This window comes from Lethenteron reissneri, chromosome 21 (assembly GCF_015708825.2).
Source record: "Lethenteron reissneri isolate LAM-NWPU_2019-01 chromosome 21, ASM1570882v1, whole genome shotgun sequence".
In the NCBI taxonomy this organism is placed as follows: domain Eukaryota; kingdom Metazoa; phylum Chordata; class Hyperoartia; order Petromyzontiformes; family Petromyzontidae; genus Lethenteron; species Lethenteron reissneri.
Window position 1 is genome coordinate 14,108,010 of NC_083799.1, and position 24,783 is coordinate 14,132,792.

The 24,783-nt window shown below is 42.2% G+C and overlaps 1 protein-coding gene across 2 annotated transcripts in view; it reads left to right on the forward strand.

Annotated features, from left to right (window-relative positions):
• The first annotated feature begins 11,663 nt into the window (after positions 1–11,663).
• LOC133345275 (activin receptor type-1-like) overlaps positions 11,664–24,783 on the forward strand; it is a 50,331-nt gene continuing 37,211 nt past the window's right edge. Inside the window, exon 1 of one of the 2 annotated variants that reach the window (XM_061555891.1) lies at positions 11,664–11,901. The gene's annotated coding sequence lies outside the window, so the exon portion shown is untranslated. The remainder of the gene's footprint in view (positions 11,902–24,783) is intronic. The other variant, XM_061555890.1, reaches the window with a different exon arrangement.

Sequence of the window (24,783 nt, forward strand, 5' to 3'; positions counted from 1 at the left end):
AAAGAGAAATTACAGCGACACTTGTGGGTGGGAGGCGGTGGCAATGTGGTAGTAGTCACCACCCACAGGGGATCGACCTCTCGCTCTGCATCGTCCGCGCTGTTCTGCACAATAGCAGGTGACAAGCGAGTGCGTCGTGCCGTGCATGGTGGCGTTCGTATTGCGCAGGTCACCGATTGCGATTGTCGAAGCAGCGAACAAAGTTGGAGCCCCTTTTCCCGTGGGGGCTACATGACCAAGTCACGTTTCGTGACGCTGTGTAGACCAGGGGGGGCGGGGGGGGGTTGGGGGGTCCGCAACCTGCGTCTCTTTAAAGAACTGTTTCGTGTCGTTACTCATTTAAGGCGCCCATATTCGGGGGGGGGGGGGGGTACCGAATTTGGTACCGAATTTGAAAAAAAAGTACTCTCCTTTATTACATTGGTGGCCGGCCTCTGCTGTATCAGACCGATGTTACAGATGTGATGTGACTAGTGAAATACTCCTGACTATACAAAACCACTTGACCGCCCCTACGACGCGAGTAAGAAGCGAATTTCTCAACTCACCTGTGATTTCTTATTTTAAGAATGTCTATTTCAATTAAGCCGGGGCGAAGCCCTTCTTCGTGTTAGAGCCCCCCCCCTCCTCCCCACTGATTATATTGCACGCTCCATCATCACGACAGCTTGGGGTTTGAGGCTCTGCCTCGGTCAGGGTTTCAGCGTGCTGCGTCAGTTCTCACCGGCGTGACTTCGACTCTCCAACCCATCCGCATCGCTCCCACCCGTCGACAGCTCTCCCCGCCCACTGCGCTCTCGAGTGTGAGCTGCCGTGCGTGCCCGTAGGGGAGGGGGCGGCCAGGCCTGTCATTACTCTGTTTGCCATAATTGTTTTGGTTTCCAGGGGGACTGGTTTCGTCTGCTTTGACCGAGTAAAATGATTTAGCTAGCAAGCTAGAATTGGCGTGACCTTAGCAGATATAATGTTGCCCTAATTCCAGAGTCGTGGCCGGGATTGTTTACCTAATCATAACTTTATATGAGACCACCGAACATATACACACACACACTACGCTATAAATATACATATATCTTTAAGCCTAAAAAGTAGTGTTAGCATTGCAAAAAAGCGTATACAGAGTCGTCTCTGATCTTTCTTTCGACCAACAGGTCCTTTGCTGTGTAGGTGCTCGCGATTGTGTTGCACGGTCCTCGGACCAGCACGTGGAACGAAACGTCGGACATCAATGCGAACAATACGTGGTACTACCTGACAACACAGAGGAGCGCTAAAAAGTTTTCATTTCGTAGAGAATTGGACGAGTTTGTGCACACGAGATGCGATCCTTCACTGAATACCGTACTTGATATAATGAAAATTCATCTTCTTGGTTCTTTCGGTAAAGTCACGTAGAAGGGAAAAAATAAAATAAAAAATAATAATATTATTTCCCTCCTACGTGACTTTACCGAAAGAACCAAGACGATGAATCCCTGCAGTCACGAAAGCTTTAAATAGAAATATAATAAAAATTCTTCCTGGCATTTTTCAAAGCCAACGTTTGGTACGCAGAATGATACCACCTACAAATGTTTAACTCCATCCCAGTAGACATGGAAAGTTTAATCTAGATTCGAAGCTTTCGTGACTGCAGGAATCCATACTCTTTGGTTCTTTCAGTAAAGTCACGTAGGTAGAAAATAAAATAATCCAACGCTTACAGCCGCATGCCAATGTTGGCCCAAAGTTGGCGTATTTGCTGAGATTTCTTCTTGCATAAACTCTATACGATAATCTGGTTGGATTTTTTTGTTTTTATTTGGCATTGACAAATATGCACATCATCTTGAGATATAGTCACGTTTAGACACCCTCTGTGTATCTCTACATTATTTTGGCACGTGAGGTACAAGGTAACATTTTATCACGTGTGTTTGTAATTACTTCCTGCAACGTTGCGAGTCAGTCCTACGTCCAATTGCTTGAATTTGAAAAATAACCAATATTGTAACTGCAGCGATGACTTTCCGAATAAAATAACACACACACAGCACACAAGGCTCAGAGTAATGTGCTCTACCCTATATATAGAAAACCGCGGTTTGGCACGGAGCAAAAAACAACTCCTTCGACGTTTTCATTCATTCCGTTTAATGCGCCGTTTCGTATTCATGCCAATCTTGTCGACAGGATGGAACACAGACGAAACTAATTGAATGTGGCTTGTTTTTTTGTTGACAACGGGGCGTTTGAAGTTTGTGGATGCCACTGTGGCTCACGTAACACACTGGGCTCACCCAGTGTGACTTCACTCTTCTCTCTAGGTCCTGTCAGCCGTGATGGGAACGAGCAGCCCGTCCCCTTTGAGAGCAGCCCCTCCGTAGCCGAGCCGTGTTTTGTGATGCCGTTCACAAGCTGGAGAGATTAAAGACAACTTAGATTGATAACGGCACGAAAACAAAAAGCACGCAAACTTTGACCAAGGAATCATTTTCTCACCCCACCTCCTCCTCTCCCCCGCCATAACGAACACGACAGATGCACGTAAGACATAAATGCAAGTTGTATCGTCGTCGTCGTCAGCCACGATCAATCCACTGCTGGATGAAAGTCATCCCCAAGCTGTTGCCATCTCTCACGATCCCGCGATGAAACAATCCACCTTGCACCTGCGCACAAAACTGATTTATTCGTTCCATCTCCCCGCTGAACGTCCTCTTGGATGCGTACCAATGCTTGGCTGCCACTTTGTCATGATCACAACATATTTTGATATTTGAGTTCATAATCGTAAAAACGGACGTATTTTGGAATGCGACGTTGTGCATGTTTTGACAGATTACGAACATGGCTCGTATTTCATCGACACGCTGGCTCATTCACATGGCTCGTATTTCATCGACACGCTGGCTCATTCACATGGATCGTATTTCATCGACACGCTGGCTCATTCACATTGCTCGTATTTCATCGACACGCTGGCTCATTCACATGGCTCGGAAAAGGTCACACGTGTTGCTCGAAGTGAAGACACTACGCACATCTCATTAGTGGCATGTTTTGTTGGCAAAAAAAATTCATATATATATCAAATATTTAAGATATATTTTGGTATGATCGGTTGCTTAAAATTTTCTGGGGGAAATCGCTGTTGTTAGTTCTGTATTTGCACAAACAAGCACATTGTGTATAAGCCCATGACAGAAAAAAACACGCGTATTCCATACACTGATACTACATCAGCATCAGCCATGATCAATCCACTGCTGAATGAAGGCCCTCTCCAAACCATCGCCATCTCTCTCTCTTTCAACCGCTGCGACGTAGCAGCAGCAGTACCCATTGTATGCTAGGATATTTATTTAAATCGCGTAGCCTCGGACGGCGTTAAATTAAATTGTGCAGATTTTTGGTAGCGCTGTTCACTTAAACCCACCACCATTTGATGAAACTAGAAGCTGGGAAGTTTAAGTCAAAGACACAGTCCACAGGAAATGTATTAGAGCTGAGCCTGAGAGCCCTGGGGCTTGAGGGTTGGACGTAGGGCTCGGCAGAGTTGTGTCAAAGCGATTGCATACCAGGGCGTGGTCTTCAGAGCCACACGCCCGCACGCCAAAAAAAGGAGTTAAATTAATAACCTACAATGACGTTCAACTTGTTGTTAAGTTGCCGGAGGTATATTTTACCCCGCTGCTTGTTCTATTCGTGCTTTCCATTGACGCACTTGAGCTGCTGCTGCGGGTGGGTTGTTTTAAAAAAAATGACTCGCAGCTTCTATGAAAATAGCGACCGTCTCCGCACGCTGTGGATATGATATACCAACGCTGTTGTGTTGCCTGGAAACACGAGTGGACATATCCATACGACAGCAACATTTTGACACGCTCAAACAATCAATTGTGCAAAATGAATCATATCACAGTAAGTGGCAAATCACAGTTTGCGTTCACTTTTGTACGATGAGAGCATAAAGATTATGCGAGCATATCTTATTATGCTGCTTATGACTTCCACATTATCATCAACGTCATCACTGAATTCCAAAAAATTGACGTTAATATTTTACCATTCAAAATTACAATTTTATATATTTGATAGGTTTTTTTAATATTTCCACAGTATTATGCTAACTTCACTGTTAACATCAGGGTTAATTGGGGTTAGCTGCACCTGTGGCCTGCCACAGGTTGAGTTTCGGAGGTTATTAATCATGCTATTTTGGTAAAGCATTGGAGTGTGCCAAGTCAAGTCCGATACAAAGCCGATGGCAGTGCACACTGGCTGCTACATTGCTATTCGTGTGTGCCTTCAGCCGGGCTTAATGACCATTCTGCCGTATTCAAGTCTGCATCTTCACGTTGCGACAACATAATATTGTTGTAGACAATGTGTGTTGTGTGTGCTGTGTCTTTGAAAGTGAACATCGTCGGAGGCAATACTTCAGACAAGTCATTAACAAATATCGCTGTGGAAGGGAAATGTCAAGTAGCAGCCGTAACAAAAACAGTCCTAAAGAACACACATCGTTCCACTTTCAGCTTTGCAATACAATATAGAAATGCAAGTGAGTATAATGTATGTATGTATCTCATCACGAGGCCTCCTTTGCCAGTACCAAAATATACTAATAGGGTTTTTTCCCCTTTTACTGGCGACAAAACTGAAACCTTTTGCAATGAGTCATGTTAACATTAACCACAATACTTGTAGTCAGAATGCAAACAAAAAACAATACTCTGATCATTTATGCATTGTCCTTGAAACTGATTGTATGTTGAACTTATTTTGCACCGTGTGTAGCCAATCGTGCTCATCGGGGTATAAGACAAACATTTAATGTGGAATAAAAATGCAAAAACAACCGGGAATGATGCACACTGGACTTGCAATCCAATTGGTTGCTGATTCTATCGTGCAAGTATCTTAAACCCCACACCCTCCACCCTGCCTCTGCCCATCCATCAGTTTAAACGTCTCCGCCGCAGTCGATGAAGGCCCACAAGTGGTGGGGTAAAGTGTGGGTACTCTCACCACTTCCAAAGACGTCTGGCCAACGTGGAAGAGTAGGCCAAGACACCCTCGCGCGAAACTCTTTACAGCTACCTCCGGTAGACATTCTTTCGCCAGAAGCAACTGATGGGTGTGTGTGTCAAAGAATATTTAAATGAACCACAGGTGCCAGGTGTTGGGGTTACGGCAGGCAGAGTAACATCGGTTTACAAATATGTAATTAAGGCACTGCCTTAGGCGCCGATGTTTACACAAAATAATAGTACTGTAAGTATATATTAAACTTAATTATCACCGTACGTAGCCAACCCTTCCAATCGGAGGTGCGGGGGAAGGACAACACACTGAACACAAAAAAGCAGTTCTAAAGAAATGAGTAAAATAGTAATCTAACATATCACGTGTACGTGTTTTATACTGTTCGGCAGGTTCGTATGATGGGACATGTTCTGCCTTATGGTGTGTCGAAAGAAAACGTGTATGCTATGACATGGGAAAATACTGGTGAGCTATTCTGTAACAATGCCCCTCTGTTTAATATTGTTATTCATACGTGTATCGTTGTACGTAGTCTGATAGTCTAAAGCATGTTACCACTCTTGTGTTCAGAGACCAGTTTTGTTTCAGTAAACATTCAAGATAACGTCCGTGTTTGTTGGCATTTCCATGGTTTCAGAGTTGACTATTTTCTCGTATAATTTCCAACGGTTTCAGTAAAGCACAACATTACAAATGATAATATTTCAGTGTCTTATCACCATGAAGCATTTTTTTCTGAAAGATCTTGTATGGCATTCAAAACCACTGATAAGTGTATGGTGTAATGCTTTCCTGTATCACCATGCAATGCAATTGATCTTTATCAGAAAGGTGACTTTCATCATTACACGTAATTTGTTACAACATTTCTTTGTCAATGAAAAGAATTACTTGAACATAAAAAACTCCACTTCCGATGAACCTGATTGCTCTATTTACTGATGTGTTTTGATTGTATCGATATCACCATGGCTGCCAGCAGTGGGAAGTGAGTTGGAGGAACTGGATTTGAAACAAGTTTTATCTTTTACTCTTGGGGTTTCATTACTTATGAAATTGTTCAATTCCATCACCTTACTAGCAACGTAAATTGCATCTTAATGGTATTCGCATGTTATCATAAAAATACCTTCTTTTCTGAAATCTCGTATTAATCGTGAGAGCTGAGAGTAAAACACTGAAAGTGCTGATGGGAATATTCTACAACGTGTGTTCTCGCTTGGACACCAGATTGCCAGTACAGCGTTCGAAAATAGAAAATAAAATTTGAAAAATGCTAAAATTACTGAACATCTACAATAATATTCACGACACTTTTTGTTTGTTTTTATCGCACCTACTAAAATAACGTTTAATTAAAATAGTTTATATTAATGTACAATACTAATTAAAAAATAAAGCCGATGACACCTTCGAGGGGCACTTTACAAATGTAGCATTCTTTTTTTTATCTTGAACATTCTTACCGCACTGGAATAAACAAATGAAAACAAATTATACTGCCATCATGAAGTTCAATTTAGTTCTGAGCCATTAAGGCATTGTACGGTTGGAGCAGTATGCTTCTGCCCTCTGATGGCCAAAACTGAAACCTTCCTGTAAATGCGCATCGCAGCTGATAGCAAAACTACACGGGCACGTTGTATGTAATTCCAGTGCTAAATGGAGCCATCATTCTCATCGAAAGGCGTTTCGGGGACTTTGTGGGCACTGCCCAATTTTACATGCCATAGGTGGAGCTCTATTTGAGGATAACAGAAGGATTCCCGAAGAAAGACAGACCCTTCACCGCAGCTCTCTTATCGCAGCCGTGCATGCCATGCTGCCTGACCTCTCTCATCTCATCCCACACTCCCCCCGCGCACTCTTCACTTCGGCAACCAAGACTTTCTGTCGAAGCCCCCAGGCAACTTTTCATGCGTTGGGGGGGGGGATCACTCAGTTTCCTCTGCTGGCTCCCCCCACCACTGATTTTGAACTCCCTTCCCCAGCCATCTGTGCTGTTAACTGCCTGCCACTATTCATTCCCAGACTCGAGACGTTTATTTTACGTTTATTTTGTTGATCCGCCTCTGATGGTCTGCCTCTCTCTATAAAATAAACAGGACAATTGTTTCTCAACAGCGTTTTGAGATGCGGTTGGATTTGGATGTTGTATTAATCCATGACCTCCAAGAACCTGCATCAGATGTAAGAAAATGTGAACCTGTCCCTGTATCCATTCAGCAATGTTTCTCAAATTGCAGCTCTCCACCCCCTAATCCCACTGTAATACGTATGTTGAACTTATTTCGAACCGTACGTAGCCAACCTCGCTAATTGGAGGTGCCGGGGAAGGACAACAACACTAAACACAGAACGCAGTTGTAAAGAAATGAGTTTTCAATCTTGACTTTAAAGTGCATTGCTCCAGTGGCATCTGAGAGCGCGCGATGCAGTGACCATCTTTGTTCCATGGGGAGCCAAAAGCCGTTGCGAGAATGACCAGAGTTCGCGTGATGGTTTATGTCCAGCCTGTCTACCTAATGGCTAGTGTTACCAATCATTCTTAAATTGGAACGTGTACACTTGCATTCATGTATTGATGGATAAAGTTGCAGAGCAGTATCGTGGGAGAGGCACCGGGGCTGACATTGTGAGAAACGGCGCTAACACATTCCTGCGGAGGGCGCTGGTAGGAACGTTGGGTTGCTCGGTCAATGGCCAGGGTCAACAGCGGCGTGGTGTATTCCGCAAATATGCCCGACTGTGAGGGCGGGCACAAGCCGTCGTGAGTAGGTTATGAGTTGTATCAGGGCACCACGGGGTGACCAGCCCCTCCCACCCAGCCCCACCCCTCCCACCCCCTCCCCTCCCCGCCCAGCCCCTCCCTCCCCACCCAGCCCCTCCCTGCACGACGAACGGACACAATAATCCCCTGCGGGCTGGTGGAACCAGTGGGTTCCTACCAGTATTAAAGAAGCACTGACGACTGATTATCACAATGTGCTAATGTTATGCTCACTGCATGTTAAATGGCCACTTAGCATAGATTGCAAAGAATGCAATTCGTGCGTAATTAAGGCTAGGGTTTGACACATCCCTAACATTACCATATTACAATAGTACTATATATGTCTAATTACAAAACCAGTGTGCGCATTTGGTTGACGTGTACATTTTTGTAACCTTTGCTGAACCTTACAAACTGTGTTTCTAGGTTTACCTGTGATGATTTTTCAACGTGCTGTTTGCAGAATATTTATTAAATTTGATAATGACTATGTGCACCTTGCAAATTGTGCATGTTTCTAGATCAAGTTAAAGTGTCTCCCTTCTCAAACACGTGAGACAGACCTGACTTACTGGTAAAAACTCTACATTCATAAAATATTGTGTGCCTCTCGTAAATAGTTATTTCCTATGTACATCTTATTGGGCACAGGTCATGCTGTATGCACACACAAAATAATTATATTTTAAAAAAATGTGTACCCTACTCATGTGCATGATTAAATATGTCCTTTGCATTCAAATAGATGCTGGGATTGGTTAGATGTGAAGATGGATAACTGCACATGTTTTGCTCCATCCGATTCCAGACAGCTATAATCATAAAGCTGCTGTGAAATGAACGAATACATCACCAAACATGGATAACAGTCGGCTTTAATTGCCCACTGCATCAATTAAAGGACAACAACTGTCTTTTGTAAAATGAGAAGTTGCTCAACTTTTACAAACACAATCGAGTACGGTCATTGAATAAGTTGATTTATTTATATTCTACTTCGTGATGGAAATTCAGTGAGAGTTTTGTTTAATATGCGTTAAAGAAACGTCGAAGAGCCTTTTTCACCACGTAAAAATAAAATTAGAGTACATTTATGGCCCAACAGTCTATGGACCTTCTCGTCCAGTTGACACATTCTATCAGCATTTGTGTAAAGCAAAGTGAACCCTCGACTTATTTGAATTCCTGACGTGCATCATCAACAAAGGCGGCTTCCTGGATTTAAATCGCAATGTTAGTCTTGGAGCACTAAAAACAGATGTCAAGTTATTAATGTAAAGCCATCTCCTCCATGTGCAGTTGTTGTGCGCTGTCTCGTAGTTGTTTTTACACTTCACCTTACACAGACGTTTTCCTGATTGTCATGTTTTATCAGAGGTAAGCGTCATAGATACGCATCGAATACCGCCATCGAATGCAGCAGGTGGTCTCGCTGTGCGCCTCAAAGAAGCTTTCCCATCTTCTTGGTTCTTTCGGTAAAGTCACGTAGAAGGGAAGTAATAAAATAATAAAAATAAAACATAATAAAAATAATTCTCACGACGTTTCGGCCATAACACAAGCAGCCGTCCTCAGGTGAAGACCAGGTCTGTCGAGGCGACAGCGTCTGAAGCTTTCCCAGTTAAATGCACCCAGTTGTTTTGCCTCGTGAAAATACTTATCTACTTTTGCACGAAGGTAAGTACAGTTTTTCAACCCACGAAAGTAAATAGTTCAACTCAGTTGAGCCGGTTTGGCTGAATTGTTCAAACAAAATTTGGCCAAACTATTCGTCAAAATGTCGTAAAAATATAAACTTTGGTCCAAATACGGTGCGTTACACAAAGATCTTGTAACAACACGCATGTAGGCTAGTCCCTTTAAGGTGATACCTCCAAATTGACGGTATAAAGAAACGTGCATGGACAAAGACAAAGATCCCCCCTATAGCCTGAACAGACTGTGGGAGCAAGTGCTTTAAAGGCACATAAGAGGGTGGGTGGCCAACACCACGCCCGACCACCTTTGTCTCACCGCACCAAGTACTAATCTAAAGCTGTGAGTGGGAATCGAACTCGGGTCGACAAGTTTGTTGGCCAGCACGCTAACCACTGCGCCACCGCTCCTCACACGCACAAACGCATATGCAAGCGGATGTACACATTACGATTGTGTTCACACCCATGCACACACACACATACACTAATAAAGCTGGTACATAGATTAACGTGATTAAAACATATACCAAACTTGCTCTAAATGTATATAGATCTGGAAATTGGTATTGGAAATCTGTGGAGTAATTTTTGTTTAGATTGTTTTCGAGGTTTTGTCGTTTTCATGCAACCATGTGAAGTGTTCTCAGAAGGAGAGACGAACAGACAATATATTCTGGACATATAAATGCAATAAAAAGCCTATTAAACCGACAGCCCAGATTTAATCTATAATGCAGCGCAGTACATTAACAGCAAATATAATCAGAACTCCATTCTGTCTCCACATTTAAAATACAAATGTTTGCAGACATCGGCATCACAGTATTGGTCTTCAAGACAATTATTATTATCAAGCGGCATTTGTCAAAGCATTAAAACTCTGGACCGGTTTCATCCTTATGGGTCTCATCGGGCGGTTGTTGAACAAAGGTTTAAAAAAAAGCATTTGAGCCTAATGCACAAAACCAAATGCCGTAGAATTTACCAGATTGTTTTATTACACGCTTTTATTTAACTCACTCTGTCTGTTGTTGTTGTCGTCGTTGTTGTATCCTCAAATCTTGTAACTCAATTTTAACCCACTTCCCAATGTGGTATCGACTGCAAACTTGGTATACTAATGTCATACTGATGACAATACTATATTCTATCATAAAAAATAAAACATAAATATTTTAAAACAATCTTTTGTATATGTTATGTTTCGGCTTGGCTCTAATTGTCCACGGTCAACTCACGTTGGCTGTAATTGCCCACGGCCCCTGCAATATTTTGCTGTCTTTTCTTGGATTTTCTGTTTGCACTTAGTCACATATTCACTTTAAGATGTTTTTTTGTTCATGTTTTTGTTTTTTGTTTGTTGCGGTTGCACCCGATTCAAAAGCCGAATGGCTCACAGGGCTATACCTAATAAATTTACTTGAACTTGAACGTTGTGGCAAGCTTCGGAGCCACTTACTGGAGTCGTGGAGTTTTTCCATTACTAGCACGGTACATTCCATAAAAGCGTCTTTTAAAAAAAATTGTTTAAAAATTTCACTTATGTTGTGTGTGTCTGTGTTGGGCGACGAGACTCCAACAGTACCAACAAGCAAGACGGACGATGTGTTGTTCCCCGGGCCTGCAGGGGGCGCCGTGACGCCGTCTCTGCCGTCTCCCTGTCACTCTTCCCGGCAGGGAGCGAGGGGGCCGGGCAGGGGCTGGGGGGCTGGGGGGGGCTGGGGGTGTCTGGGGGGGCTGGGGTGGGGGCTGGGGTGGGCTGGAGGGGGCTGGAGGGGGCTGGAGGGGCTGGGGGGGTGAGGGCTGGGGGGGGCTGGGGGGGCTGGGGTGGGCTGGGGAGGGCTGGGGAGGGCTGGGGGTGGGCTGGGGGGGGGGCTGGGGGGGCTGGGGGTGGGCTGGGGTGGGCTGGGGAGGGCTGGGGGGGGCTGGGGGTGGGCTGGGGGGGGGGCTGGGGTTGCTGGGGGTGGGGGCTGAGGGGGGCTGAGGAGCTGGGGGGGGGGCTTGGGGAGGCTGAGGGGGGCTGGGGTGGGGGCTGGGGGTGGGGGCTGGGGGGGGTTGGGGTGGGGGCTAGGGGGGGGGCTGGAGGGGGCAGGGGGGGGCTGGGGGGGCGGGGGCAGGGGGGGGGCTGGGGGGGCGGGGGCTGGGCCCGGCCGAGGGTTCCTCCGCTCGGTCTAGACGGGGGTAGATCACGGGTCGGGGCTGTGCGGAGGTAGAAACAGCAGCGGCGGCGGCGGCGGCGGCGGTAGCTGCGGCATCGTCATCATCATCATCAACAGCAGCAGCAGCAGGAGGAGGAGACGAACAAGAAGAAGAAGGAGGAGGAGGAAGAGGAGCAGCGGAGAGACTCCAGGACTGGACACGCCGAAGCACCGCTCGGCGGTGCCGCTGCACGGCAGGGAGGTGAGCCCCTCCGCGTTCCGCTCGTCGCGGGGACCACGACAGCCGCGACGGTCAATGAATGTTTGAGTTAATTGCGACTTGCTCGGCACCCCTCCTCATCTTCCACGGCCTTTGGGATGGCGAGGGTAGACGTCGCGCGCCTCAAAGCCCCATGTCCACTCTTCCCACTAGGCCCGATCTCTCGAGCGAAGCCTCGGTCTGGCCTAGACGCTTGGCCGAGATGGGGAAGCCTCTCGCCGGCCGAGCACCCTTGCCCCCCCCCTCCCACCTCTGTGTCTGTTCACTCTACGCGCTCACTCATTGCTCGGTGATTGATTAAAACGGAACAGCGGGAGCGTATTTTTGTATAAACGTATTCAGGTTGTGCGTCACAAGCTGTCCAAGGCGTCGTTCACGTTAAAGGAGGAGTTTTAAAGTTGCTTGTCAGACTCGCCGCTCGAGGGCTGCAGTGATTCCCATGCATTGGCGCATTGAAACGTGTAAATATTTACAGGGTAGACATCGGTAAAGTGCTGTGCCGACATTTGAATGCAAATGCATAGCAAATTGTTTTTTTAAATATAATTAACGAAGCTGCAAACGCGTGTTGGACAGCTAGACGTGTTATTTCCCATCGTTATGTTGCATTGCCAAACTATACTAAAATAAATATACTCATGTTCAAGATAGACGCTTGGTCACTGCAACTGCCCTTAAATTGGAGCCATTCTCGGAATATAAACAGCACTGATGGGCGGGGGGAGTGTGATCGCTGGGAGAGAGAGATGCCTTTGGTGCCTTGCCCTGTTTGTGTAGTACTTTGTGCAATTTAATTATCATACGGTTCTGCGTATTTCCATTCGGAGTTCCTTTCCCAGCAGGGATTCATTCCACTCGAACGGAGCCCTTCCCTACGTCTTGGCTGTAATATTTTGTCCACGTTGACAGGCAACGTTGTCACTGCCCTTGCAGCAGTCCATCAAAAAGAAAACACCTTTCTCAAAATCCCGCTTCCAATGAGTGGATTTTCTTTGAAAGGGACTGTGCGAAAGGCATCGTGTGTTGCTGCTATTATATTACGACTGCGTCATTATTATTTCGCTGGAAAACATTAAGTTCTGTCTTACGTAAAGGTGTATTGGTTCACGTAAAATGCTCTCTTTGGTTGTCATAGGAATTACTGCGTTAATAAGAATTTCTGTGAAATTCTATTTAAACGTATACCCAGCAATATTTCATCAAGTTATACGTTTTAAGGGATTGAGTCCTATTCTAAAAGTGTTTTATGTCTGCCAGTGGGAAATGTTTGCATCTGCCTTGGTATACTGTACTTTGTTTTCTAGTGAATGTCTGGTTAACACGTGCAATAATAAATCATGCCAGTAAGCAATAACAGTGACTTAGCGTGTGTCAGAGATTCCACCTCTGCCCAGATTTCTTTGCCTGTTTTATTAGTATAAGGGAGTATTGGTTGCCACACATTTGTAGCGAGCACCAAACAAGTCATTGCTCATTGCTGCCAACCTCTGAACATAAGCGAATCATTGTTTCTTGGAAAATCCCACTTACAAAATTGTTAACTTGGCACTCAAACATTTACATTTTGCAATCTACATCTGTACAAGTGGCTCAATTCTCTGGTTACTTTGTGACCATTAACCTTTTGCATAATGTAATGTTGTCAATTCTGCAAAATTGAGAGTTTTTTTTTGTAAAATCAGCATTTAAACTACCGTTCATCTCAGTTTTTTTTTATTATAGTGATGTCTGCATCTTTTTACTCGCAAAATGTGAATTATGAAGCTGCATTATTGAACTATTTGAATAAAAAATGATGACGTGATACTTATAAAAAATACTTTGCACCCAACTGCTGCAGTTGGTTTGGTCACGTGCTCATCCTTGCAGACCCAAGCTGATCTTGAGCCATTCCCACCGCGCCTCATTTGCAAAAAACATTTCATTGTGATAGGAGCTCGTAATGAAGGATCGACTATAGATAGCACTTATTTCTGGTGAGCAGAATGTGCACGGACCATACCGACTTTGCCAGCAAATTTTAGAACGACTCGTGTGATAGTACAATCGTCCCTTTTATTCTTTAACCAGTATAAATGAAATTGCTTATAGTAACACAATAAAGTTACTTCAATTGATGATTTAAATAAATGTAAGTATAAGAGATTCAATGTGTAGTAATGTCATAGGGCTTTTTAAGACCGTTCATGAAGACATTGATTATTCTTAAGTCGGTATTGGATGATTAGGCAGCAGTTTAACGATTGGATAGTGCACACATTGCAGCCTTTCATTGGAGCAGCGACCACATTTTCCATTAAACTTTGCTTTCATTTGCAATTTTGTTCTTCCGAAGTTCCTAGAATATGGACTCTCATTTGTACTTCCAGCAGGTGTCATTTCCACACCTATTATTTTCTCAGCATGTATATAATGTGTCAAAAACTTCAGAAATAAGTGTAACTTGAAAGCCCCTTTTACACATTTTTACTTGTATCAAAAACATGCTTGTTCCATATTCACAACATCTTAATTGGCTTGCATTGTGCAGAACATATTGTTTTTTTATAACTTCCCTCATTGTATCTCTCATTGAAGATAGTTTGCTCTGTTGGCACGGAGTGTCTCGTGTATAGACAGCCTTTGCACATTAACTTGCTTTCTTTTAAACCGACTGGTACAAATGTTGTGATGTTAAGAGCCATGGACACAAAAAGTATATTGTTACAGCTTGTCTGCTTTTTTGGCAAAACATGCGATCAGTATTTCAATATCATTGCCCTATTTTAAAAAAAGTGCTTACTATGCATTTTAGGTTATTTTTTTAAAATGCAGTTGCCATCTGAACAGAGTGACACGTGTTTTAGACTGCCTGCATCACTGCACCAAGACCTGCTTGGATCATATGGTTGGGTTTCAAAGGCAAATTAAAGGGACAATTGAAGGCTCATACCAGAAGCATGCTGTCATGTCCTTACCACAGGCGTATTGTGTCTGAACGAGCACCACAGTGATTTTTTTTCCACCACCCCCCCAGTGTATTACTTTAAGGGATTTGGTCATCATAATTTCACAACTCTTACAGTGCTTATTAAACCCAGCAGGAGGTTTGTAGAATTGGATAAAAAAAATTGTAAATGTTTTTCACTCTTAGATAAAAAAAAATTATCCTTATTTATGCACATGCATAGTTCTGTTAATGACTTCTGAATTAAAGTGTTAACCTCATTTGATTTGTAATTATAGTGTGAGTCCTTTATCCATATACCTATGTTCTTCATATTATCCACATCTCCGATTTAAGTTTTATAAAATCCTATGAGTTGTTTTTATCTAGTTAGCTTTTGCACAGATGAGGAATTAACAAATACATTTTATTCAAACTCTTCCTTGGATAAAAGTCAATGGGAAGTGGTCACTTGCATATACGACTTTCTTCCTGTGATGTGAGCTTTCGCACTGAATGAGAATAGTCAATCGGAACTAGTTTAAAATTCATCCTATTTAGCTGTGTTTAGCTGCACTTTACTCCTCAGATATGGAGAAAAATGCATTGGGGGAAAAAAACTGATAATAGGATCGGCCCTTAACACCCACTACATCAAATCAGATAAAAAAAAATTGTCACTGTAGTGGTAGAAGCAACCTAACCGTTAAAAAAGTTGATATTTAATAGTTCACTTATTGATTGTAATGTGATATACTTAACCAAATCCGATTTGATAATTGCATAAATGTCATTGATAATAAATGTCTAGCAGTGTGATCGAGTAAATTGCAGTGCATGCAGGTTTCCTGTCCCGCAGATTATTTGTAGCCTACCATGTGCCATATGGTCTGCATTTTATGCCACAGTAGGGAATGTATGTCTGAAAATCATGTTAGGCGATGCCCTACTTTGCAAAGCACTACTAGCAGCTGTGTTGTGCGCATGGTTAGCCTTTACTTGCACTCTATTAATTTAAAATGGTCAGAAACACAAAAGGTTTAGGTCATTATTAAATTAAATTATAGTTTTATGAAACACGTAAATCTGATTAAATGCTTTCTCTGCGGTATGGAGTGGTCTTTTTCTAAACGTACAAATGGCATGTTTATAATGTTTGTTAATTGTGGCTTTTACTAGATGTGCTGAAGCTGCCTCTAAATAATGTTGTTTTTATCGTGTGCAGGAATACCAACCATGCTTATGAACCAACGATTATAAAACATGCTTTGTATTTTAATTTCAATTGAACATTACCCAATAAACGGAGCACAATTGCTATCTAATGGTGAAATTCGAAAGAGTGATTTCCGGGTACTCATGTGAAATTCTGTGTAAGGCTTGGCACACTAAACACAAAGTAGTGCTGGTGAGAGACCTCTTTACTCTTCATAGTTAAGCGAGCAGAGGGCTTTCCATAGTCTCATGCGCTGGCAATTACTCGTGATGTATTACCGATGTTTAAAATTTCATTATCATGCCGCCTTAAGTGCTGCATTTTCCAAATGGTGTCAATGACCATACTGCGACCAACATAGGTTGTACATTATTACCGTGTTGTGATTGCATTGGCCAGGCACAGTTTTTTTTGTAAACTTACCATTGCTTGGTTATTAATTATTAGGCTTCTTAATTCACACGCAATACGGCGATTGTGGAAAGGGAACACCGTTTGGATGTACAAATGCAAACCGTGGTCATTTTTTAAATGCAAACTCACTCAGCTCCTAGTACTAAGTTATGGATGTTACTATATAGAATACAGATGTTTCTTGACGTAATTACAATGGGAATTAAGCCAAGGGGGATGAAGTAGTGGAGTGTTTTCTATTAAATGGCTGCTCCCTCTCAAAAATGTACAATTATTGCCAGTTTTTTATTGCTCACATTTGTTGCGTTGTAAAACGACATTTTATTGGCTGTTGCATCTTCTATATTTCCCTTCATGTAGAAACGCAAATGATGTACACCGTGATGTGGTCTTTAAATAGGTATTTACATCAGTTCCCCACCGATGATACAATTCACCTCTTTAGCTATTGTTAATGCACGCTCAAAGTCTCATGTCATTGAAATTGAATATGATGCAACTATACATCATTTGCCTGATTATGGTCTGTCTGTTAAAGCCCTATGCATTAGGTTGTCAGAGTAAGAGGACTGATTCTGTTTTAAAACGATAGAAACGTTGGTTGTTTCCAGCTAGATGGTTTTAAAAGCATATATAATAGGTGTTCTCTTGACCCCAACAGAGACAAAAACAGAAACGTGTAGCCAAATGAGGCTCGGTATTGCATGCCTGGCTTTATAATGACCAAGGGTTAGGGTCAATTGCAGAGAAGCATGATCTACTTTTGTCTGCATCCACTTGAGCATAGCTGCTCATGTCAAGCACGTTCTGTTTAATGCAATGAATGCATATTACATACCCAAACATTGCAATACACCTCTGGATTGTGTTTAATGGAAGGGTGGGCATAACTTGGACGGCTTTGGCATATATTTACAGCAGGACATTTGCAATGTATAGATATGCCTCATGGCCTGTGTTTATTTTTCTGGGAGGACAATACACAAATACATTTGCAATGTATAGATATGCCTCATGGCCTGTGTTTATTTTTCTGGGAGGACATTTTTTTTGAGCATGCGATTCAACCAAACGTCAGAACTTTTGTTCAACAGATGAAAGAGTAATCCTGCTTTTCTATGGCTTTGATGTGGCCTCGTACTGTTTCCATCAGACCACATTTGTTGTTTCTGGATGGCAAAAGCTGGTGTGATTTTTAAGATTTATGCCCAGCCGAGCCCTCTCGGTAGTCCAGGCATGTCCTGCCTTCTGTGCAAAATGTGGTTATGAAGCCTCGATGACATCCGTTGGTTCCGTTGCTTGTTTTTTCGCCGTGGTGATTGCAGACAAACGCTGCAGTTGTTTCGATAGCAATATGTGCAAGTTTCTAAGTATAGTATTCACGTAAAAAATACTGATTAGGAATGTTTAAATGCCGTGTGATTTTTACCTTTTACGTGTCGTTTCTGTGAAATAAGAGGGGTGTGAATTATGTTACCGAATGTGAACATCTGCATAAAATTGGCACGGTTTTGCCATTGTAGGACAAACACTTTGCATCAACGTTTATATTTAGTATTCCTTTATTGACGACGGTACATTGTATTTGTGTATTGGGTTTTCTTTCTGTCGTTAAACACAGCGCTTTAGGCGGCGTGATTATATTGCTGTACTAATAAGAAAACATTCAAAAAAATTAAATAACCCAGTTATATTTTTGTCGCAGCTGCTCAAACCTTCCTTCCTTCATGTCTGTGCTGCTGGGGTGGGGGATATCACGTCTTGGAAGTTTGCCAAAACTTTAAAGAGTGGAGAAGTGTGGAGGAGGGGGGGGGTGATGCAGTCATAGGGATAAGGGAAGGGGAGAATATGGGCAAAGGAAGAAGAAGCAGTGCCTCAAGGGAGATGGAGCGGAGTTTTGTTGGCTTTTGTTTTCATGGCTCTGCAATGGTGGCTTGCTTCCAAGGAGTGCTGCAATAAGCCAGCCAAGCCCTACTGCGGCTTGGCTGACCAAATGAACACACATCACATCTGTCAGTTTATGCACGGAGCTCTCACGCCATCTCTCCGCCCCCCCCCATCCACCCTCTTCGATCTACTTTGTTTCTGTTGCCCGAGTCCATTATTTGCCCAGGGCTGGAAAGCGTTGTTTGTAAGTTTATTACTGAAGTCAACTGTTAAATGCTTTGTTTACATTTCTATTTCGGTATGTGTTATTTTTATTGGCTGCAGCCGTTTAGAACGGTTGCAGAGAATGAACAGAAATGCTCCAGTAGAGTGATTGTGTTCAATAAATGTATGATATTATGTCATTTAAAATATACTTTTTTATGATATTGGCTATTGCTACCCTGAATGAAACAGTTTTTGTAAAGAGCTTTGTTTGAGGAATTGGTGGATGCACAAGATTTCTGTCACCCTTTTGTCATGTATATATACAGCATTGAGCGCCTTCAAATGTTGAGTAAAAATAACATTCGTTCAACAATTTGTGAAATAATTTCACTGAGTAGCAACATCTGAAAAGGCAAATTCCTAGTTTTCCCATCCAATCACACCTGCATCAGACAAACGTAGGAGGCATGTTACAATCCGTCTTTGAGGACAGTTAATTTATGCCTTATGGTGATGCAGTGCTGTGTCAAAACCACATTTAACAAAACTCAATTTTAAATCCGCATCATCCTAATCTGCCAACTTGCAGAGTAAAAAAAATTATACGCTCTTGCCTGGCGATACATTTCACATTGTTTAAAAAAATTGTGCTACGTCTGAACGAAAATTTAAGCAAAAATAGTTTGAAGGCAGTGCAATATAATTCAAAAAGTCAAAGATGTGAAATGTTTTATTGCATTCGTTTTAAACTTTTTGCATTGACATAAAAACCACGTGGTTATATATTGGAATTCTGTAACATTTTTACGTATGTACGTTTAACTTTTTTCACACCTTATTCTTATACTGTACAGTACTTAGGAAATAACTTTTGACCTGCTTTAACATATAGATCGGACACAGACACTGATGGTGAAAATGTAACACATTCATTCATATATATAAAGGGTACATTTGTGAATGTGTGTGTATGTTCGAAATGTTTAGCATACTTCCCAACATGCAACAAACTTGAAATTTGAAATGTGGGTAGCTTCCAGACTGTACACAATGCAAAACGTATAAAAATAGACTTTGTATTTTTTTTGGGAGTGGGGGGGCGCAATAATGGATATATTTTGCACGGCAAGTGAGCGGTGACGTCACATCTGTGATGTCACCCGCATGCGGCAGCGTCACACAGTGTGCCTGCTGACGTCACGCATCCCCCGCCAACCCTCCGCGTAGGCCGTGTGTTAATCCAAGACAAGAATCCAAGTCTCGGGCAATGCCGGGTAGTAAAGCTCGTATTTATATAAAGAAGCTTCAAGATATGCACGCTGGGAATTACACTGACAAGCAATAAGTGGAAACAGCACTCCATCAGCATGAGACATAAATGAACACATTGGTGAGCAAAAGCAAATCAGACACATCGCATATCAACTTTACAAAAAGGCAAGTTGGACTTGGGTGGCACGCATTGCTAGCCGGGCTGCTGGCTGACATACAAGGCTGATGACTGAGTGGCCAAACAGGGGAGCCATCGGATTGTTGAGATCGGCCTATGCAGAGATGAAGCGATGAGATTGGCTCGTGTGGGAGCAAGATGATGGATATAAGCATGAGGAATGGCCATGGTGTGGAAGAGGCCTTTGTCCGGCAGTGGATAGAACTTGTGGTTGATGACTGCATAGTAATATTTTCCTATAGAATATTCAGGAAATATACTGTAACATGAATGTGAATACCCTTGGGAAGGGTGCAAACTCCATGCCTCTGCCTCCTCTTATAATTTGATTTTTGTCACTTCAATCAGTTTCAGTGTAGCTGCTTCATCATTCTAGATTATGTCGATGCTTTTTGTATTTTATTTTATTATGCCATTATTATGTAGTAATAGTAAAATGATGAAACATAAAGCATTTTGCATATTTTATTCTGAGTGTGTACACTTAAAGGCGAATTTTATATTTTTGAACGTTTACCATTGTATACCAAATATGAACACACTTCACTGTGGCTTTTTCAGAATATGTATGCATGTGCAGTGGAATTATAAAATGTGTCATGAAGGTTTGTAGATATTTCTTGTCATCTCTGAGTCTCTAGATATAGAAAATTGAGTTGTTGATGGCTTAGGCGCATTCATGTCAGTCTTGCAAATTCAGGCATGCTTGGCTTTCAATGACACCCTTGCGCTCGAAATTGCTGATAGAATTCACACACTGCTCACACATTATTAGTAGTCGTGAAGAGTGTTGAAAGTTTTCTGGGGCTCATTATATAAGCTACGGTAATTTTTAGCTGTTTTTTTTGTTGAGAATTTAGGATAACGTGATGCTTAAAATATGTTTAATTGGGTTCGCCTTCTGACATTGGCATTGATTTTGGAATCTATAATTGTGTAACTTTCACGAAGCGAGTCATTCACATGAATGATTAAACACCGCTAGGTTTCAGCCAATGTTTCCTTCAGTGTTTATATTGGTGCCAATTTTAGTTTGAATGTAAAGGACAAAGTTACATTGTTTTATTTCATTTACCTTTTACGTTGGGGACAACAGCCCCCCCCCCCCTCAGTTTTGCTGTTTTTCTTGATTTTACAGACCAAGCCTCCTAACTGGATATGAGTCTAGAATGGGACCATTGTGCAGACGTTATCTGGACGTCTGGTATTTTTATGAGCTACTCCAGAATAGAGTTTTTTCGGCACAGAAACGTCTTGCGGCAGTTCGGACCGTACACGCCAATGTCAAACTATGACGCTTCATTTCTTTTGAAGTTCAAAGTTGCGTCTTGGGCTGTAAAATAAATTTACGGTTCTGCAATTGTATTCGTACTGTTTACGTTTTGTCTTGTATGTTAAAGTAACCAATCTCCCAGTGTGTTTCGTGCACGGCATTGATTGCTATTTCAATTGTATCTTTTGTTTCGTCTCATGGCATTGTTGGGTTTATGTCTGGGACAGTCGAGACCAAAACTATAATAGCCATTGCAGGGAAACTATGCTCAAACCTCATCTTTTTCCATTGATCATATTATCCACTCCATGCTGATATGGATTCGTTTTTGTCTGAATGCTTAATAACAGGGAACAGCACGGGTAGTATTATCGCACTTTCTCTTTGAGGCAGTAGTAGTTCGAGCCACTTCGCTCTGGGTGCATATTGGTACATTTCATACCGCCGATTTTATTTTACAAGACAGACGGTCATCATTTTAACATTCTTGAAATTTAAAATACAACAAACTTTTCAACTATAGTTACGAGTAAAACTGCAGTACATTATTTAATGTAAGTAAAGCTAGCATTGAGATTATTCAAATTAATAACATTCTGAGGTTTATTGAGATGTGGGAATATAAAATATACGTCTGTAAAATAAAATGATTTGCTCAAACGTGTCCACTAAAGCCATGAATATGGAATTTACAGTATGAAAGCCATGAATTGGCCTAAGGTAATCTACATTTGTGACATTTAGAATATGCAGATGTAAATTTGACTTAGCCTGGACTTTGCCCAAGGCATTGCAGTTTTTTGCCAGTTTTCTACTTCGTTTCCATTATTACTTGATCCGCCCATACTGGACGTCTGTGAAAAAAGAGCTTCATAGCTCATCGGATTCCTCCAGTCTAAATAAAGATTCCGATTCTCACTTGGAACAGCAGTAGCAGAGCTTGGCCATCGGCCCTGACACTCGATGAGGCTTGGTGCTTATGGCTCCATCCGCCCTGCCCTTGATTTGCCCCTTACCCTTGACGTCGGTGGAGGGGTGGTCAGATAGTGATCTAAAAAGTTGTTACAGCTTTCGTGAAAATAAAATAATAATCGTGATTTTTATTATTATTTTATTTTATTAATTTTAATTTCATTTTTTACCTACGTGACTTTACCGAAAAAATACTAAGAGTGTTACAGACCAAGTTGAACTTGCGCCTGGATTTACGGTAGGCTATGTGACGTCTGATCTATTTTTTAAATCCTTTATATTAAGTTCACTTGCTTTGCTGGCTTGCGCGCTTACGACTGTGCAAATCTTTCGGTCGTTTTTTAACCCACTTCCCGTGATCCAGTCAAGCTGACATTTTCCACACAGACTCGTTGTGCGTGACAATTAATTTTCGTGAAAAAAAATTCCAAAATTTTACACTTTTTAGGAATAAAAAATTATATTTAATTACCAATTGCTTAATGGTGGCAGGCAATCATCTGACCCATAGGTGGCAGCCTTCTCAAGCCAGAGGACGAGAGGACTCTAGCCGCCACGCATATAAAGGATTTATAGTGAAAAACTTTGTTTTTACGGGTTAATTTTTTATGATTTTGTTGGCCACGTGCCTCTTGTGCTTCGAAGAAAGCTTGGGCACAGGCGCCTCGTTCCCATATTGACCCTGCGACTTCGACATCGGCACTCGGGGTGTTCCAGCTCAAGTGGGTTACACGATTATAAATGGGAGCCGGGCAGCTTGCTGCAGGAACTGTTATTATTGAGCCGTACTTCCGGAGCGAGTTGCTGTGAGGGACGGACAAGGCCTCCCTCTTAGGTACTGATTCTGGGCCTTAAGGTGAGCTCTGCTAACATTAAATAATTGCTGTTATCAATGGTAATATGGGAGATGAATATATATCTGGGGGACCAATATATATCAATATCAATACAACAATATCCTATTATATGTAGGTTATTTGCGATTTGATTAGCTGCACAGGAAAATAAATCGCAGAAAACCTCTGCGGGATAGTAGGATGAATTTACCTCTCGGCGACTCTTATCCGTGAAATAATCATAGCAGTAATGACTTGCTGGCGATTATCTGCGGGCGGATAACCTGCTGGTAACGGGGTGAATTTGCCGTGCAAGTCTTTATTAGTGCAGCAGGCTCTTTGAAGCACAGCGTGTTTGCACCCGGCGCTGTGCTTCAAAGACACGCATCTTGTCTCTCTGTATGTCCACGTGAGCAACAGACGCGCCAGAGATACAGAGAAGCAAACGCACGCAAGCACGGAGACACACGCGAGACACACGCGAGACACAGAGATACACAGACATGGAAATATACAAAGATGGAGACACACAAAGGACTCGTGATGTGTCCTGCCCAAGCCCACTTACAGAAAATGATAAGTGTTTCCCTGGCTTCATGTGTCTGTCTTTTTTGTCTGTATTTCCTTGTCTACGGTGGTGAGATGTTAACTACCTTGCTTGGTATGCAGGAGGTTTTGGGTTTGATCCCGACCTTGACGCCTGCATATTTGGAGATTGCATGTTATCCCTGTGGTCGCATGGATTTTTTTCTCCTGGTCCTGCGGATTTTCTCTCCACATTTAGAAACATACATTTAGTGTATTTGCCTGCTATAAATTTCCACATGATAAGCCACTTCGTTGAGATATTATTTGTGGCCAGGTTGCTTCTGAAAAAGAGCTATATAGCTCAGTGGGCATTACCTGGTAAAAAAAAATATGTGTGTGTCTCTGCTCCGTGTGTGGATAAACATGGGTGTTCGGAATAAATTACCACGTGGTTATTTATCTGTGAAAAGATTGTATCAGGAAGCTGCTTTACAATGCATTTTGGGAAAATTCCAGTTAATAGGAAGAAATAGGGCCAAAGATAATTAGATTGACAAAATATTACATGTCCAGCATGTGCTAAACTATTTTAATACTTTTAATAATGTATTTGCATGCCAATTTAAATGTAATTGACTCGTTTTATTTCTATAGTTTCTAAGTAACCGATGTTGAAACATACGTACTATATTGTATTTTAACATGATGGCAATGTTTACTGGTCTTTGGTAAACCAGCAAAATATTGTTCATAATTTCTCCACGTATACAGTTTCAATAATTTCCTCTCAACCGAGCTATTTTGGTCCGAATGTAGTCACTGGTTTTCTCATTTTACAATCAATAATAGCTGACCCCAATAGTCATGCGAAAGGGTATAGGGTTCCATGTGATTTACCCTATTGATTAATACAACCTTGGTCAATGTAAATCTTGAAAATAACATTGATTGAATGTACTTTAACTAGCCTGGCCGTGTGGCAACTTCTATCCGTACCTTGCAGCCGAGTTTGATTAATTGAAACCGCGACACATCGTATTAGGGGAACTATTGTTCGTTATCATTTGCCCCCTTTGTGTGTTCCGTCTTGCCCTTTCTGTATTATACCCCAGCGGGCTGCCTATGCAGACGAGGTGAGACCTTGACTGTAAAGGT